This window comes from Typopeltis vanoorti, chromosome 17 (assembly GCF_054136105.1).
Source record: "Typopeltis vanoorti isolate ZY-2024b chromosome 17, IOZ_Tvanoo_1.0, whole genome shotgun sequence".
NCBI lineage: Eukaryota > Metazoa > Arthropoda > Arachnida > Uropygi > Thelyphonidae > Typopeltis > Typopeltis vanoorti.
Genome location: NC_143565.1, coordinates 109,085,286 through 109,102,267, shown reverse-complemented (window position 1 = coordinate 109,102,267; position 16,982 = coordinate 109,085,286).

The window sequence follows — 16,982 nt, the reverse complement described above, 5'->3', positions numbered from 1 at the left end:
TCGTCGGTGAAATGTTCCCGAGTTCGATAAGGGATGAGGCACAGCAAAATGTAATCGTGTTAGAAAATAAACTGAAATTTATTATATAAATCTGAAAATTTTCATAGAAATATTCAATTATCATTTTGATAGTTAATATTTGGTCATTTTTTTATTAAATATGATACATTATATTGGATTTTTTATTGGACCCTGATTTTGATAAATATATATACATAATCGTCGACAAGTTTCGCCAGCCACAATCTGTCTGGCTTGTTCAAGACGAGAAAGGTTATACTGACATTAAATGCTAAAACAAAAGAATGCAGTAACGACCTAAAATACAGTTAAACAAATTGAAGAAATCCGAAAGAAATAACATGTCGGAGATGTAAATAATAACAGAACAGACATCCCAGGATTAGCACATCATTTCTCAATTTCAAACCATTCCACAGATTGGGACAACAGCTCAATGCCATACAATGAAGAAGATTTCAGATGTAGAATCTTTAAAGAAGCTGCAGTGGTACTCCGGACACGAGAGAACCTCAATAGAAACCAAGGCATAATATTAAAAGACATTTGGCAAATCTTAAAAAATGCATTATGTTTGGCAGCACTCAATTACGCGAAAAATTATAAAACGCATTTTAATAACAATGACTAAGGCTCCACGCTTTATGCTCTTAATGTCTGGCGTGCTCTTCAATTTGTTTAACTGTTTTTTAGGTCGTTACTGCATTCTTTTGTTTTAGCATTTAATGTTAGTATAACCTTTCTCGTCTTGAAGAAACCAGACAGACACTAGCTGGCGAAACTTGTCGACGATTATGTATATATATTTATCAAAATCATGGTCCAGTAAAAAATCCAATGTAATATATCATATTTATATTCAATTAACATTTAGTATTATTCAATTTGCATGATGTCTTTATAGCAAAAATGTTTCGTCTTTAAATATATAATCTAATCTAATCCTTTGGCCTCCTCTTTACGAGGGTTGCAGCTGATGAACAGTCCACTTCAGTTGTTTCTGAAAGATTCTTGCCAGTCCAATCTTTCATGTTGTGTTTCCATTTCAGTCGGGGTCTTCCTCTTCTTTCCTCCACCATCCCCTGAAATACTATTCTGGGGCGCTCTCCAGAAGAACCCCCTCATCAAATATCCTGCAAACGCTATTTTTTTCTTCTTTGGATACTAGCCATATAGTCTCTTTTCATTTTGAATCTTTTAAGAGCCTCTTTCAGTCCAGCTGATAGGATCCATTTCTCTCAAGCACCGCATTTCAAACGCATTCAGTCGGTCACTCATCTCCTTATTGATCGTCCAGGACTCTCATCCACATGTCCCCACACTCCAGATCATTGTCTTGAGGATTCTTACTTTTAACTGTTTGTTCAGATTTCTGTTTCCTAATATGTGGCATATTTGGAAAAATGCTGCTTTTGCTTTTTTAATTCTGTTTCTTAATTTCATAATTAGATTTACTGTCTTCTGTTATCCAACTCCCAAGGTATTCAAAACTTTTTACATTTTCCATTCTTTGTCCGTTCAAAGTGATTTCCATCCCATCATTTCGTTTCTTTGAAATCTTCATCACTTTTGTGTTCTGAATGTTTAGTTTCATTTTCTATCTCTCATTTCCAACCCTGTTCAATCTGTTCATAATTCTTTGCAAGCCCTCTGTTTCGGATCATCTATATATCTTATATTATTTATCATATGTCCGTTTTATCTTTATCCCATCCTTCAGATCTTGCAAGGCTTCCCTTATCATCCATTCACTATAGACATTAAAAAGCAGTGGGTTCATCCCACACCCTTTCTTATGGGAATCCATTCAGTATCCTCTCCTTCAAATCTGTCCTGGCTTCTGGAACCCGGCGAATATAAATATATAATATAATAATATTTATATATATAATATAATAATGAATCGTGCGTTGTAGATATTTTAATAACTATTATATAGTACGATGTTTTTAATGATTCAATTTGACCTTTTGATATGCACCGTAATTCCTCAGAATTTAGAAATTATTATATTTATTATAATTCTAAAGAATTTTGAAATATTTGTAAAAATTTTAGAGAATTTAGAAATTATCATGTTGATTACACTTACTATATAATAAAATAAAATAAGGAATAAATAGAAAAAGAATAAATCCATCGTGTAGTTACATAAAACCTTTATTATTATTATTATTATTTACGTAGAATGTGAAGGCAGGAACTCATCCCTGGCCCTGCAATTATTTGTTGATTATCAAAGGACCAAGAGCCCCTACCATGAAATCTGAGGAAGTAATAGTTTGGAGAATGTGATGAGTTAATGAAACCCCACCCATCATAATATAAGTCTGATTGTCATGTCATTGAAGAAAATATCAAATGGTATATCAAAGGACCAAGAGGTCATACCTCTGTAATATTTATATCCGATCAATGAAATAGACTTGTTTATGTGATATACAGTATAGTACAAGTATGTATACGAGTAATGCTAACTTTGTTGTCTTATAATGAGACTACTTTATACACTATTGTAATTTCTATTATGCTAGCTGAATTTGCTTAGATAAAAATGTTTTTCTCATGATCTTATGTCAATGAAATAATCAATGGCAAATTGCCCTTAATCTTATTTGTTTATCGTTTTGTGGCAATAATAGTTTATACGATTTTTTTTTTTTTTTTACATAATTCATGTTGACCAAAGTATTTTCATTTATGATGAATTCTTTGGATACTGTTATTAATTTTAATGTTAATATACAGTACATATGTACCGGGTGATCCAAAAGTAACAGAAAAAATCAAAATTCAATAATTCGAAAACTATATACAATAGCACGATGCAGTTTTCACGGAAAGACATGGGATTTTTTTTAATAACGAAAAATTTTATTGCCAGAATGGTTACATTTGTCACCGACAGGTGGCTCTGTAGAGGTCCCGGAGCTGCTGCCTGTCGCTATTTAAGCCGTGAGGTACGTAAATTTTAGATGTAGTGAATACCGAAGTTAAACGTTCTGCCAAGGTGAGGCATGTTATCGTTACGAGATAAAGCACTTTTAGTTAAGCTGTATTATCAGAACACCCCCGCGCGGTTAGCCTAGTGGCTGTGCGCTTTGCAACCATATGACTGGGGATGTAGTGTCCCAGGTTCGATTCCCGTCGAAGACGTGAGGAATTTGAGGATCTTCCTCAGCCATAGCCAAGTTAGCCGGTCAGTAGGGATTTTTGCACCAGTTTATCTGCCGTTTTTCATCCCGCAAGCAGGCTAAACCGTCCCCGTGAACACACAAGGATCTGCAGCCATAATTACTTAACCCCACATGAGGGGGTTTCAACTCGCCCCAATAGGGACGGGGGAGAAAAAGCGGAGGAAATTCCATGCGAATAAATAAATAAAATCAGAACTCCGAATGTGCAAGTGCGGCTTTGCGCACCTACCGTTCGATGCGGGGTATTAGAAGTGGAAAGGGACCGATGTCTTGTTCCTCACTTGAAGAAAAGACTCGAGGACACTGGCAGTTTGAAAGCAAGTGCAAGAAGCGGGAGACCCAAAAAAACTACCGCAGTTGTGCCGAGGTCGAACGTCGAGTTCGAATACAATCGGCAGCTTCTGCACGTGGGGAATGCAGTACGCGTGAAATTTCAAGACGAACTGGCATTTCGTACGGGACTGTGTGGCGATCACTCAGGATCATCCTCAAGAGGTTTCCTTACAAAATCCAACACGTACAGGAACTGAAACCAACCGATTTCAAGATACGTCATGAATGTGCAAATTGGGCTTTTCAACAGATGGAAAACAATGCGGACTGGCTGTCAAATGTCCTGTGGACTGACGAGGCACACTTTTCACTTAATGGAAGTGTAAACGCGCACAACTGCAGCATCTGGGCGAGAGAGAACCCACACGCGATTGTGGAAATCCCTTTGCATCAACCAAAGGTGGTGCGGGTTCACTGCGTCATTCATTATAGGCCCCTTTTTCTTTGAGAAAGTCCACAGCGGTACTTTTCGAACTGTTTCTGTCACAGGCGAGGGTTATGCAGCGCTTTTAAGAGACAGCATCATTCCCTCCTTGCAAGAGAGGCGAGCGCTCCATAGTGTAACATTCATGCAGGATGGAGCGCCTCCGCACATCACAGGTCCTGTCCAGCTGTGATCGACATTTGGCGATGACCGTGTCCTCAGGTCACGAGGATACAGTCATCGTGTCTTCGTTATTAAAAAAGAAAATTCCATGTCTTTCTGTGAAAACCGCATCGTGCCCTATACTTTTCGAATTATTGACTTGTTACTTTTTCTGTTATATTATTATATATTATATTACATTATATATTATATTATATTATATATTACATTATATATTATATTATATTATATATTACATTATATATTATATTATATTATATATTACATTATTACATACATATGTATATATTACATTAACATACACTAGTGGCCAAAATTGTGGAAACTTTTAGGAAGAAGTGTAATATAAATGGAAATTATCTTTCCATTTATATATCAATGGAAAGATAATTTAATCAAGAATGTAATGCAATAACGGTTATGAAGGATTTTTTTTATTAGAACCGCAGTTATAAAGCAGAAAAGTGAAACACATAGAAAAAATGAGATATACAAAAATTCTCACAATGTGAATTAATACTTAGTTGGGTAAGCTTTAGCTTTAATTACAGCCTTACAACTCCTTCCCATGGAGAGAACCAAGTTTTTTTAGTTCTGCAGCTGTTATAATGTGAAACCAAGACTGAATTATTGCTTCTATTAATTGAGTTTTATTGGTGGTTGCTTCTGACTAGCAAGTTTCTTCAGGCGGCTCCATAGATTTTCGATTGGGTTAAGGTCTGGGCTATTCCCAGGCCATTCCATCAGTGGAATATGATTATCTTGAAACCACTTTTTGCACACAGCAGCAACATGACATGGAGATGAATCCTGTTGAAATATAAATGCTGCATTATCTTGGAAAAGATCACATGCAGAAGGCTTCAGTTTGGGCTCAAGTATTTCATTTATGTATTTTTGGGCATTGATATTCCCATTAATCACGCAAATTCCGCCGACACCTTTGATGTCATGCAACCCATATTTATATAATATAATATAGCATATAATATATATATATATATATATATATATATATATATATATATATATATATATATATATATATATATATATATATATATATATATAGGGAGATTTTGGTCTCATCACTCCAAATAACACTGCGGCTGTTAGTTAACATGGGTTTTAGCCCAGTTTAATCTTTTCAACCTTTGTTTGAGAGATAAAAATGATTTTTTTTCATGGAATTCTAGCATTTAGACCAAATTCCTGCAGTCTGCGCAGAACAGGCCTTGCACTCAACTTTACATTGTATTGCACCATTTCATCTTGTATACACCCAGATGAGTTTCTTTTGTCACGTAGGCACAGTCTCTAAATTCTTTCATCATCACTTGCTGTTGTGCACCTTTTCCTGCCTTTACCAGCCTGGTTTTATAGTGACTGAGTCTTTATACCTCTTCAAAAATTTAGAAATGCCACCTTTCGTTAAGTTTCCACCAATTTTTCTTCTAATTTCTTCATAACTGTAGCCTTGTTCACTTAAGAGTACTATTTTACATCGCTTTCTGGGTGACCAGTCAACTCTTTGCGCCATTTCTTTAATTTTATTACGTTTTACAAGCTCACTAAATGAAAGAACACACACAAAAAAAAACTTGACAGCAATGATATAACACACTGATAAATGTCCTCCTCTCAGCTCCAATACATGACATCAATAGCTAAATCCTCCTGACCTTATTGGTTCGTTGCCAAAACAAGATGACACCTGATTGGCTCTTTAAACACTCATGCTCATTGGCTATATTCAAATGAAGGAAAGCTATTTCATAACAAAATTTGCAAGTTGTGGTTCTTTTTTCTGGTTATTTGGCTATAACGTTTCAAAGAATACAGATAATCGAACTAACTTTGTTGCATTATATTAAACCTCACCATGAGGCAGACTGCCTCTGTGCTACACCCTGTCGACGGTACAGCGCAAGAGGCTTTGATGTGTGGGCTGAAGATTAATCTTTTATGCAGTATTACCCCAAGATATTTTGTTTCTGTTTGCCAGGGAATTTTGGTGTTGAATGGGTAAATCCCTTGGGAAATACCTGGACGTCTGGTATAAAGCATCCCAACATTCATTTAGGGATTCACTTGTAATCTCCATTTGGGGAACCGTTGTTCGAGTTTTAGTAGTTTTTCTTGCAGTTTTTTGGTGACGTCATGTGGCTGCAGAGCTCTGACTAATATTCCTTTGCCATCCTCATAAAGTGCTAAGATGATTTTAAGCACTGGAATCACATCTGCGTCTTTCCAAGAGGAGGGGAAAAAATTTGAATCTGATCATGGCGTTAATTATTGTGATGCGATGTACAACTGCTCTTCGGGGCAGCAGTTTAATAATTCCATTCGTAAGTCCATCAGGAATAGGGCTTTTTTAATTCTTTAGCTTCTTATGACTTCATAGATTCCCGCTGGTGAAGTGGTTTCAGACTTGTTCTTCCAGGTATCGGGGAGTTTCAGTACGTATCTGATGTGGCGGTGGATTTTGTAAACATGATTGATGTCCATGTCCTCGTATGCAGGACTACACTGTTTTTCTTAATTTCTTGCTATCTCTTCTGCATTTTCTGAGTCCTGGTATGCGAGTTTCGGGTCCAACTTGAGTGGGGAAGATATTTGTTTTTGTTTCTGAGGTTTCTTAATATCTTCATCGGGTGATATAGAGGCTACTTTGGCTTCCCATGTTTTGTTCCTGTGAGCTTTAAGTGCTTTTCTAACTTCATTGTTTAGCTTGTTGAGGATCTTTTTCTATTGAAGTGCCCAGGTGTATGGTACCTTTTACTTGCTTTCGTTTAAAGAGTCTAGGCTATACTGCAGTTTAATATTTTGCAGGATAGCTAAGTCAAGTATGTCAGCTGTGCCGTACGTACTGTGATGTGTTGGTTCTGTGGGGCCTGCTACCACTGCGTAGTTTGAACTGGAGTAGCTGAAGAGGATTGGCCGTTTCTGTTGGTTTTACGTTTCATGCAAGGTGTTTCGCATTTAGGTCACTGACAATGATGACTTGCTCTCTATTGTCCAGGACAGCATCCAGATCTGAATATAGCAGATTCTTTGATGGTGGGTTCTAGGCTGCATAAAGTTTGTTTCCCAGCTGAGATTGTGGGTATTTCTATTTCTCTGAGCTATAGATTTCTGGTTGAGGGGTTAGTTACAGAGTGGTGATTGATGTAGTTCTTTATGAAAATGGCGGTGCCACTGCCCGTGTAGTTTAGTCTGTCGTTTCTGTGGAGGAGGTATCCTCTAAGTTTGGGGTTGTCTGCTGGACTCACGTGAGATTTATTTATGAGGATGATGTCCGGGATGTATCTCTCTGTGAATTCCTGGAGTTCCAGAACCTTAGTTTTAAGGCCATTTGCGTTCCACGCGATGATCTGTAAAGAACCTGCGGTGATTTTCTTTCTATGCATTTATGAGAGCTGTTAGAACGGATTGGGTTTCTTGTAGAAATCTTTTTCTGGAGGCCGAGGGGTTGGATTTATTAAAGTCCTGCAGCATATTTGCGAGAGGGGTTGTAATGATGTCTGCTAAATTTCGGTGGTACTGTTCCTCTGTGGCCTTTGTTGAGCGGACTACATCTGCGTAGGTCTTCGTCTGCCGTTTGTAGTTTGCTCCGATCGGCGCCTCAGGTTACGGCAGTTTGTCCTCTTTCGTATTTTGCCGACCTTTGTGGGGTTGAGGAGCTGGGACTACTGCTACTGGTTTTTGTAGACTGTTAGAGGACGCAGATGCATACGTCCTTTGTAGTTTGCTGGGTGAGGGCCATCGCAGTTTGCACATTTAGCAGGTGGTTTTTGGCTTGATGCAGGCATTTGTGGGGTGGCTCACAGCATTTTAAGCTCTTATATTCTGTTTTACACAATCTCTGTATGTTACCAAACTTTTGGCACCTGTGACACTGTCCTGATGAGGCCCTTTCTCTTAGTGGTTCTGGGTTCAATTTTAGCCTACAAATTGCTGTTAGGTCGTAGATGTTTTTATATGCCTGGTGAATCTCTACTAAGACGAGTGGCATCGGACGTTTGTCTGCTTTGGTCATTCTGCTGACCTTGATGGGTGGTAGGTCTTGGTAGCAGAGATCAGCGGCTATTTCTTCTGTAGGTATGTCCTCTGATGCTCAACGGAAAACCACATTCAGGCTCCTTTCCAAGTCGAGGGTGAAGGTGTGGTATTGTACACCTTTGGTGTGTAGCTCCTTCGTGAGTCTTCGGTAGTGCAATATAGTGGCGGACTGGGTTTTGGTGCCGTTGTGTAGATTCTTAGCTGTTTTGTAAGCTATCTACAGGCTAGCCATGGTGGCCCTTAGTGCCATCCACCCTGCTCTTTTCTCTTGGGATAATTGGGGCACTTTCTTTTTAGTGGAGGCAGGGTAGTTAGAGTAGTTTCCGTCTTCTTCCATACCTTTCATCCTTGGGTGGTTCTGTAGTCTATGTTTTGCACCTTTTCCACCTTGGTCCTTGGGGGGGGGGGGGGATGGAGACCACCAAATCCAGTTTATTTTTCCCTCTGTGTTTGCAGTATCGTCGCTTTCGTCGTGGTCCCTCGTTTTGGAGTACAGGTTCAAGGAGCTTGGCCATTCCACTTCAAAAATTTTTGGGCAGTTTTTTAAGTAGGCTTAGCGCCAGTCCTTTGTGCAGTGTTTCTATCAGGGCGTCGGTGTCTATTTAGTTCATTGTTAAGTCTAGTAGGTGTTGATTGGGGAGAAGGGGTTGATTGATTCAGGAGCTGCCTTGTCCCTTCCTTCCACCAAGTGTAGACCAGCAGTTGAAATCTCCTTGGGTAAGCGGAAGACTACTGACGCGCACAGGGCATTGAACAAGGGAGGGCCTGGGAAACTTGCGTCAAATAGCCGAAAGCTTACTTTTCGGCTATTTCACACAAGATTTTACAGCGTATGTTCCTATGAGGAACATACGCTGCAGAATCTTCAGAATCGTAATCATTGTATCTCCGAAATCGTAATCTACCTCTATCACTCCGTCTAAATATTGTAATGCTGACGATACCTTACCTTCACTCGTCAATAATTACCATTGTCCTCACTCGCATTGGCCGGTTGGGAGGTTAATTCTGCAGAGGAGGAGGTCGAAAAAATTGCAGCTTAGGTCGTGTGCATCCGAGAGATGCATTCATTACTAGTATATGCTGAAATGCGATAAAACTTAAAAAAAAAAAAACTATAAATATAATACATGATGGTTTATTTATTTTCAGTTACAATCTAGAAATTATTGAAAAAAATAAATAATTTTTTTCAAATGAAAAAACAACAACTTAACATACAATTTACTATCAAATATCACTTTCGTATTTGCCTCTATCATCATCGGACTCCAGTAACATTCCCTGAATCTCTTCAACATCTGATGGATTATCCTGTCGATATATTTTTCCAGGCATTTTCTACGGTATATAAATAAATAAAATTAAAAACGAAACGAATACTATACTGACATCAGAGTTCGCAGTATCTCTCAGATACAAATTACTATCAACTAAAACGCACCTCCATAACACGTGTTAAACCAAACCGACATCAATTTTCCAGCGAATAATTTCAGCGAATTTTTTCTGCGATGATTTTTCTGCAATGAATTATCCACGCTGCGATGAATTGTCCGTGAACCTAGTTCACGGATAATTCATCGTGAACTAGTGAACATCGTGAATCCAGTGAGGGCAGCTTGCGCTGTTGACAGGCTAATTCCCCACAAATGGACCCCACTGTGTAGTTATCGCATTTTCGGATCAACATTTCGGGAATGCAGTAAGAAACCGATGATTTTTTAGTCATTTAGCTTGGTATGGAAATAGGAAACGTTTTTTTTTTCTCCCTAAATAATATATTTCGTAATCGCCATGAAACTTTTAGAATCAAAGCGTAAATGAACATATCCTCTGACACATTTTCATTTTCAAAGGAAGAAGGTGCACTCTTGCAGTTGCATTTTCAGTTTATTCATTCATTTTATTTTATTATATTTTTTTATTGATTTCGAATTCGCACACAGCTTCGAACTGTGTCCTGGAGCAGCACCATGACCTTTCTTGTCCTTGCGCAATAAAACCACAAATCAATCAATCAGTCAACAGCTTCGACCTTTGCTAGGAACATACTGCCTATTAGCTACTTTTTTTTTCGAGATGCATTCCATTCTGTCGCCAAACCAGTGATCACATATCGGGATAAGATAATCCAAATGACAAAGTAATCTTTGTGTAGAAGAGTCAGCACTTTCTTATTACAGAATTCAGAGGGTCGTCATCATATCACATTCTTCTGGAGATTTTAATAATGCCTGAAACATGTCCCAAATTTCAACGTACTCTCTATCAGGTGGGAGATGAATTCCCTCTTTCGGTGTGAGACCAATTCCCGATCACGGGAGGACTGAAGTGACTTGATAAAGTGCAATGTTTGGTCTCTAGAGTGCAGTTTCTTGACCTGGTGGAAATAAATAATAAAATAAAAAGGGAAAAAATATTCTTAACCCACCACTAGTACTAATGTCTGAAGCTTTATAGAAACTTGAGAAAGATCCTCACTTCGTAGACGGAAATCGAACGTAGGACACTCCTTCCCCAGGCATATGGTTGCGAAGCGCAAAGCCACTAGGCTAAACCGTTCAACGAAAAAAGATCTTTAATTGAAAAAGTTGAACAGTTTCTGGATAATGATAGTTTTAATGAGTTTATTTCTAAGTGTGAAACAATAGCAACTCAGATGCAGAACAATAATAAAATTACTCTCATCAGGAGATTTGAAAATCTTAAGACAGTACAGAATGCATTTGATATTACAAAAGACCGCATTAATCCAGACAAGGTAGTAGTAAACAAATCGTCCCATATTCTCACAGATGCCGAAAAAGATATTCTTAGCAAAGGCCTTAATTTCATTCCTTCACCAAGGTTTATTCCAAAAGAATCTCTTCTTACTAAAATGGAAAAAGCTACTTCACTTCTGCCTACTCATTTGGCTAAACTTCGTATGGAAACTATTTTTATCATTAACAATGCAAAACCTCCACAAGATAACATTTCCTCAGCTGAACGACAAGCTATTAGAAATCTAAAAAAGAACACAAATATAACAATTTTACCGGCGGATGAAGGTAATGCCACAGTTATCCTCGATACTGAAGAATATCATAATAAGATGCTTCTAATATTTCAAAGTGACACATATTCCATATTACAGGATGATCCAACTCGGGAACTACAAAACCGTACTAACAACTTACTAGAAAATACTCGTGAACTTCCTCGTGATGTACGTCTCTCTCTCTCTACGCTCCCTTCATCCACTTATACCACGCATCTATGGAGTTTCAAAAATACATCAGGAAAACACTCCTCTTCGCCCTATTGTCGAGGGTATTGACTCTCCAACCTACAAACTATCAAAATATCTTGCAAAATATCTCAAGTCTTTTTCTAATAAGTCTTCGTCGTTCATCAACAACACCTTTTGTATCTAGTATTAAAGATTTATCCATCAACGAAGATGATATTACAGCCAGTTTAGATATTATTTCATTATTCACAAATGAACCAACTGAAGAAGTATTAATATTATTAAAGGATAAATTATCCAAAAAAATGTTTAGTTTACTAAAGCATTCTGTTCAATCAGGAATTCCGATAACAAGATACAATCTATAAACAGAACCAGGGCTTGGCGATGGGGACCCTTTATCCCCCATTCTGGCGAATATTTTCCTAGAGGACTTTGAAACAGGAGCGATATCTTCCTCTTCATTATTAGAAGAAACACACGTATAAACCACAGTGAAAATTATTTACTTGTAAATATTTCATCCTAAGTATCTTAGGACATCATCAGTACAGTATTTAAACAAAAATTAAGAATAACATACAGTTAGGGCGCATGATTACAATAGAATCTCATGAAAACGTGCATAACGTGCTAAAGTAGTACAACAAAAAAAAAAAACGTTAATTATTTAACACAGTTTTGTATGATAATTTCCCATACTTTAGGAATAGTAAGAACGTCGCTGCGGTTTAGGTTTGGTCTGTGTAGTAGGGCTTCAGAACTTTTTTGTATAAACGTTCACGTTTAAATAAAGATCTATGTAAAAGTTGAGCCTTTTCCCAATGGATCCTATGGTTTGGATTTTCAGATGAAGATGATATTAGAGCATGATTACAATAGAATCTCATGAAAATGTACATAACGTGCTAAAGTAGTACAACAAAAAAAAAAAACGTATTTTCATGAGATTCTATTGTAATCATGCGCCCTAACTGTATGTTATTCCTAATTTTTGTTTAAATACTGTACTGATGATGTCCTAAGATACTTAGGATGAAATATTTACAATTAAATAATTTTCACTGTGGTTTATACGTGTGTTTCTTCTAATTATGAACGCACCACAGGTTTCGTTATTTAAAAAAAAAATCTTCCTCTTCATTTAAACCAAAAGTTTGGAAAAGTTATGTAGATGACGTTTTTATTATATGGAGTCATGGCGAAAACTCTTTCACGAATTTTCTTCGTCATTTAAATAACCAGCATCCAAATATAAAATTCACGGCAGAACTAGAACATGATAACTCCCTTTCCTGGATATAAAACTCTCAGGCTGTTCTGGAAAATTTAGAATCTCTATGTACAGAAACCAACGCATTCTAATAGATATCCTCACAGTCTTTCTCATCATTTTCCACCAGAGAAACTAGGACATATCTCCACTTTAGGACAGAGAGCTCGCTCTATTTTAAACGATCCAGATGAGCTTCATAAGGAAATTAATCACCTCTCACATATTTTTGAACAAAATGGATATCATAAAAGAGCAATTAAGAAATTTCTTATAGATCCTCCTAGGCACCACAATACAGAAACTACTAATTTTAAAGGTAACATCTGAATTCCATACATCAGTTCGGTCTCTCAAAAATTGGCAAAAGTCCTTCAAAAGTACAACATCAGGACGTTATCCACCACTCTTCCAAACATCAGATCTCTTATAAGCCATCCTAAACCTAAGCATCATAATCTAAAATATCCTGGCGTATATAAACTATGGTGTGACTGTAATGTTCCTTATTACGGTCAAACTAATAAATCTGTTGAACTACGCATGGAGGAGCATAAAAGAGACATCTCCTATAAAAGATCAAATGCTAGTGCCTTATCCAGCCATGTTCTCTTCTCTAACAATCCTCATGATAATTTTCAAGGTCACTCGGTTTCCTGGGATAAATCTGAAAATATTTTCCGTTGCAAGGATGAATTTGAAAGAAAGATAGTGGAATCCAGGGAGATCGTCCTTAATCCTGAACATTTGAACAGTAATTTAAGCTATAACATCCCTGAGAGCCATACTCCTGTTGTTCAATACTGGCGTTCTCGAGAGTCTACTACCAGGAAACAATAAACAATGGCACGTAAATAGAACAAATGGAATTTTAATACAACGTTTTTTATTTTTAATTATCTAATACAATTAACCTGTGCTTCTCAGTTTTCTTAATATCTTAAGTCTTTTATTATTGTTTCTTCTACCTACAAAGATACCTGATGAAGGCCATAATAAGCCTGACCTAGTATCATTAAAGTTTTCTAACTTATTCTCGCTTTGTTATTCATTAAATATCTTTCTTTAAATGTGTCACAGTAACCGCGTCAATGCTCATGAATACATTATATATATATATATATGTCATTAAAACCAAAACATAGTGGTAAATGATATTCATTACACGTTTCATTATCTGCTGTACAAGTTGAATATGGTCCATTGTACTAAAGCCTCTTCGAAAGCCTGCCTGTTCTTTGGTGGTGCTAGGTCTAGATTCGTACAAAGCCTGTGAGCTGAGACTTTTGTAAACACTGTAAACCACTAATAGTAGACTGATAGGTCGGTAGTTCGTCTATTCTTCTGCTTCAACTTTTTTATGCATCAGAATTAGGGTAGCCTTCTTCCATGTTCTTGTTACATCGTTTTCCTTCAGGTATAAAGTAAATAATTTTGCTAAGAGTTTGTAGATTATTTCTCCACCTGTTTTTAGAAGTTCAGCTATAACTCCATCCTCACCTGCAGCTTTCCCATTTTTAAAGCTTTGGATGCTCCACATAACTTCGTCTGGTAAAATCTCCAGTACTTCAGCTGTTTTGTAGTTGTCATTTCCTCTTCTTCATTTAATTTTTTATCCTGATATAATATTGAGTAAAATTCTTCAACTCTTTTTGCTATAGCATATCTATCTCTGGTGATGGTTCCATCGTGTAGTTTGACTGCATTCATCTGTTTATTTCTGTTCATCAATTGCTGTTTGGCTGTTGTGAGACTATGGTTGTTTTCAATTGTTTGTTTTATGAATTTACAATTGAATTTTCTTATTTCTTCTGTGATACGTTTTCTGATCGTTTTCACAATTCAGTGCATTCAATGTTATTCTGTAGGATAATTGATTGTTTCTTTTCTCTTCGTTTCTTCATATGCTGTTTTGTTTCTTCAGAAATTTTGTCTTCTTTTTATTCTCTGATACCAGCTATTTCAACTGAGCATTGTAAAAGGTTTTGGTAATAATGTTATTACTTTCTGATAGATCAGCATCGTCATCTATAATAAGATATTTAAATCTATTGTTTAGTTCGTGTTGGAATTTATCATTTTTAATGTTGTTTGTGTACATCTATGTTTCGCTTTGATCTTCGACACATTTTCTTCTTTCTTTTTGGCAGTTTATTTGGATTTTACTATGTACCATACTATGGTTACTACCAATGTTGAAGGTGTTTATATCAGAGCAGTCTTGAAAGATGTTTTTCTTATTGCTGAGGATAAGTCAATTTCACACGTTTTTCCATTTGGACTGTTCCATGTCCACTTCCTATGTTTGTTCGTTTTTTTTCTTGAAAAAGGAAATCATGATGTGCAGGATTTCTTTTTCTGCAAAATGGTTCAGATGAGAAAATTAGATGAGAGCTCAGTAGGAAATTTTGATTACTCCTCTATCGTCTCTCAATCAAAATTTCCTACTGAGCTCTCGTCTAATTGCTGTATACCAATTTTAGCATTAAAGTCTCCCATTACAATTCTGAAATGATGTTTTACTTTATTGTAGAATTGGATACATCATGATAGAAGGATTCAATTTCTTCACCAGTATGACTTATTTTTGGTGCATACACTTCGATGATCTTAAAGGTTGTATCTTTTGAGATTTAAACAACAATGTTTGCTATTTGATCAGATATACCGTCAAATTCTATTATGCTGTTCTTCAACTTTTTGTTGATCATGAATTCAACTCCACTGATTCTTTCCTTATCTTGGCCTCCATAATATAATGTCTCAGTTTTTTTAATTGAAAAATTTCTTCAAGATTACGTCTAACTTCGCACAATCCAAGAATGTCCCATTTTAGTTGATTAAGCTCTTCAGTGCTTCACTGCTCAGAGTCCAACATTTTAATGTTCCAAGGTTTATTTTCCAATGGCAGCATGATCTGGTTACCCGGGGATTCTTAGCACCCTCTGCCTTCATGTTTAACTGCCTGCTGCAATAGGTGGTAACAATCCGGCCTCGGACGAATAAGGCCATTTTAATCCTGTCTTATGTATCGTCGAAGGTTAGGCCATAAATTCACAAGCTGGCCCAGTACGGGTTGGTGAATGGCAATATTTTCACATGGGATCACCAGTCCCAACATTACTATTCCATGGATCTTTATTTAATATATTTGGAGCTGGCCTGATATCCAACGGATGGAAGTCAGGATTTCTCCCCATTCACCACCTAGAGGATGCGCTCGATAGCCTGTGTGAGTCTCGATATATATGTGTGTGTGTGTGTGTGTGTGTGTGTGTGTGTGTGTGTGTGTGTGTGTGTGTGTGTGTGTGTGTATTGTTCATCTCCATCCTACTAATGACTCAGATATTCACATGTGTAGTACATAAAGAATGATATGTATGAATGCAAGGGACAGATATGAGAAACGATTAAGTGAATCATAAATATCAGAAAATGTAATATATTTTCACTTCAACATTAGTAGCAACATTTTAAAAAAAATCAATTAATAATTTATGAACAATCAATGACTATCAAACACCTTTCTGTTTTGGTTTGGAATGACTTGGTTTTGAATTACGACAGTATCTCCATCATGGAATATAAACTAAACTTGCTCATAAACGTAGCAACATTACTTAAAATATCAGCATCAATCATTAGAATTCGAATGTTCCTATCGCATCTGAACCTCTGCACACCCCCCACCCAAATCCTAGCCTGAGATAGTTGCCAATATTTATTATCAATCATTTCTGAAGCAGAGCCTTAAGTAGTAGATGAATTTTATCGCATGTGTGCATTAACCCCATCACCCGATTGTCGGTGGCTTAAAGTGATATGAAAGAGTTCCATGGCCGGAACTCTTTCATGCCACTTCCGATGAGGACAGGATTCACACAGAAAGTCTGGCACTACATAGTAGTGGATCTAAAATCACAAACAATTCTGGCACTATGTATGACCAACATGTGTCACATGTTACTCAACGTATGTCACATGTTTCTGTTCTGCTGCACTGCGAATTTATAGAAAAATTTTAATTCCTCAATAGTTCAAATTTAGTATGTCAAGTTCTTTTTGTAGCACTGTGAAAACAGCATGTGCATCCATAGCGCTAGGTGGGGCTTTGAAGGACTAGGATTAGTTCGATTCCAGTCTCGAACCACATAGTCACCAACAAGCATCAGCCTATTCCCAAACAATTAGATCTTTGGCATGAACAAGTAGGGTTTTCCCTTACGCATTTCACAGTACGACTTACAGTATTAC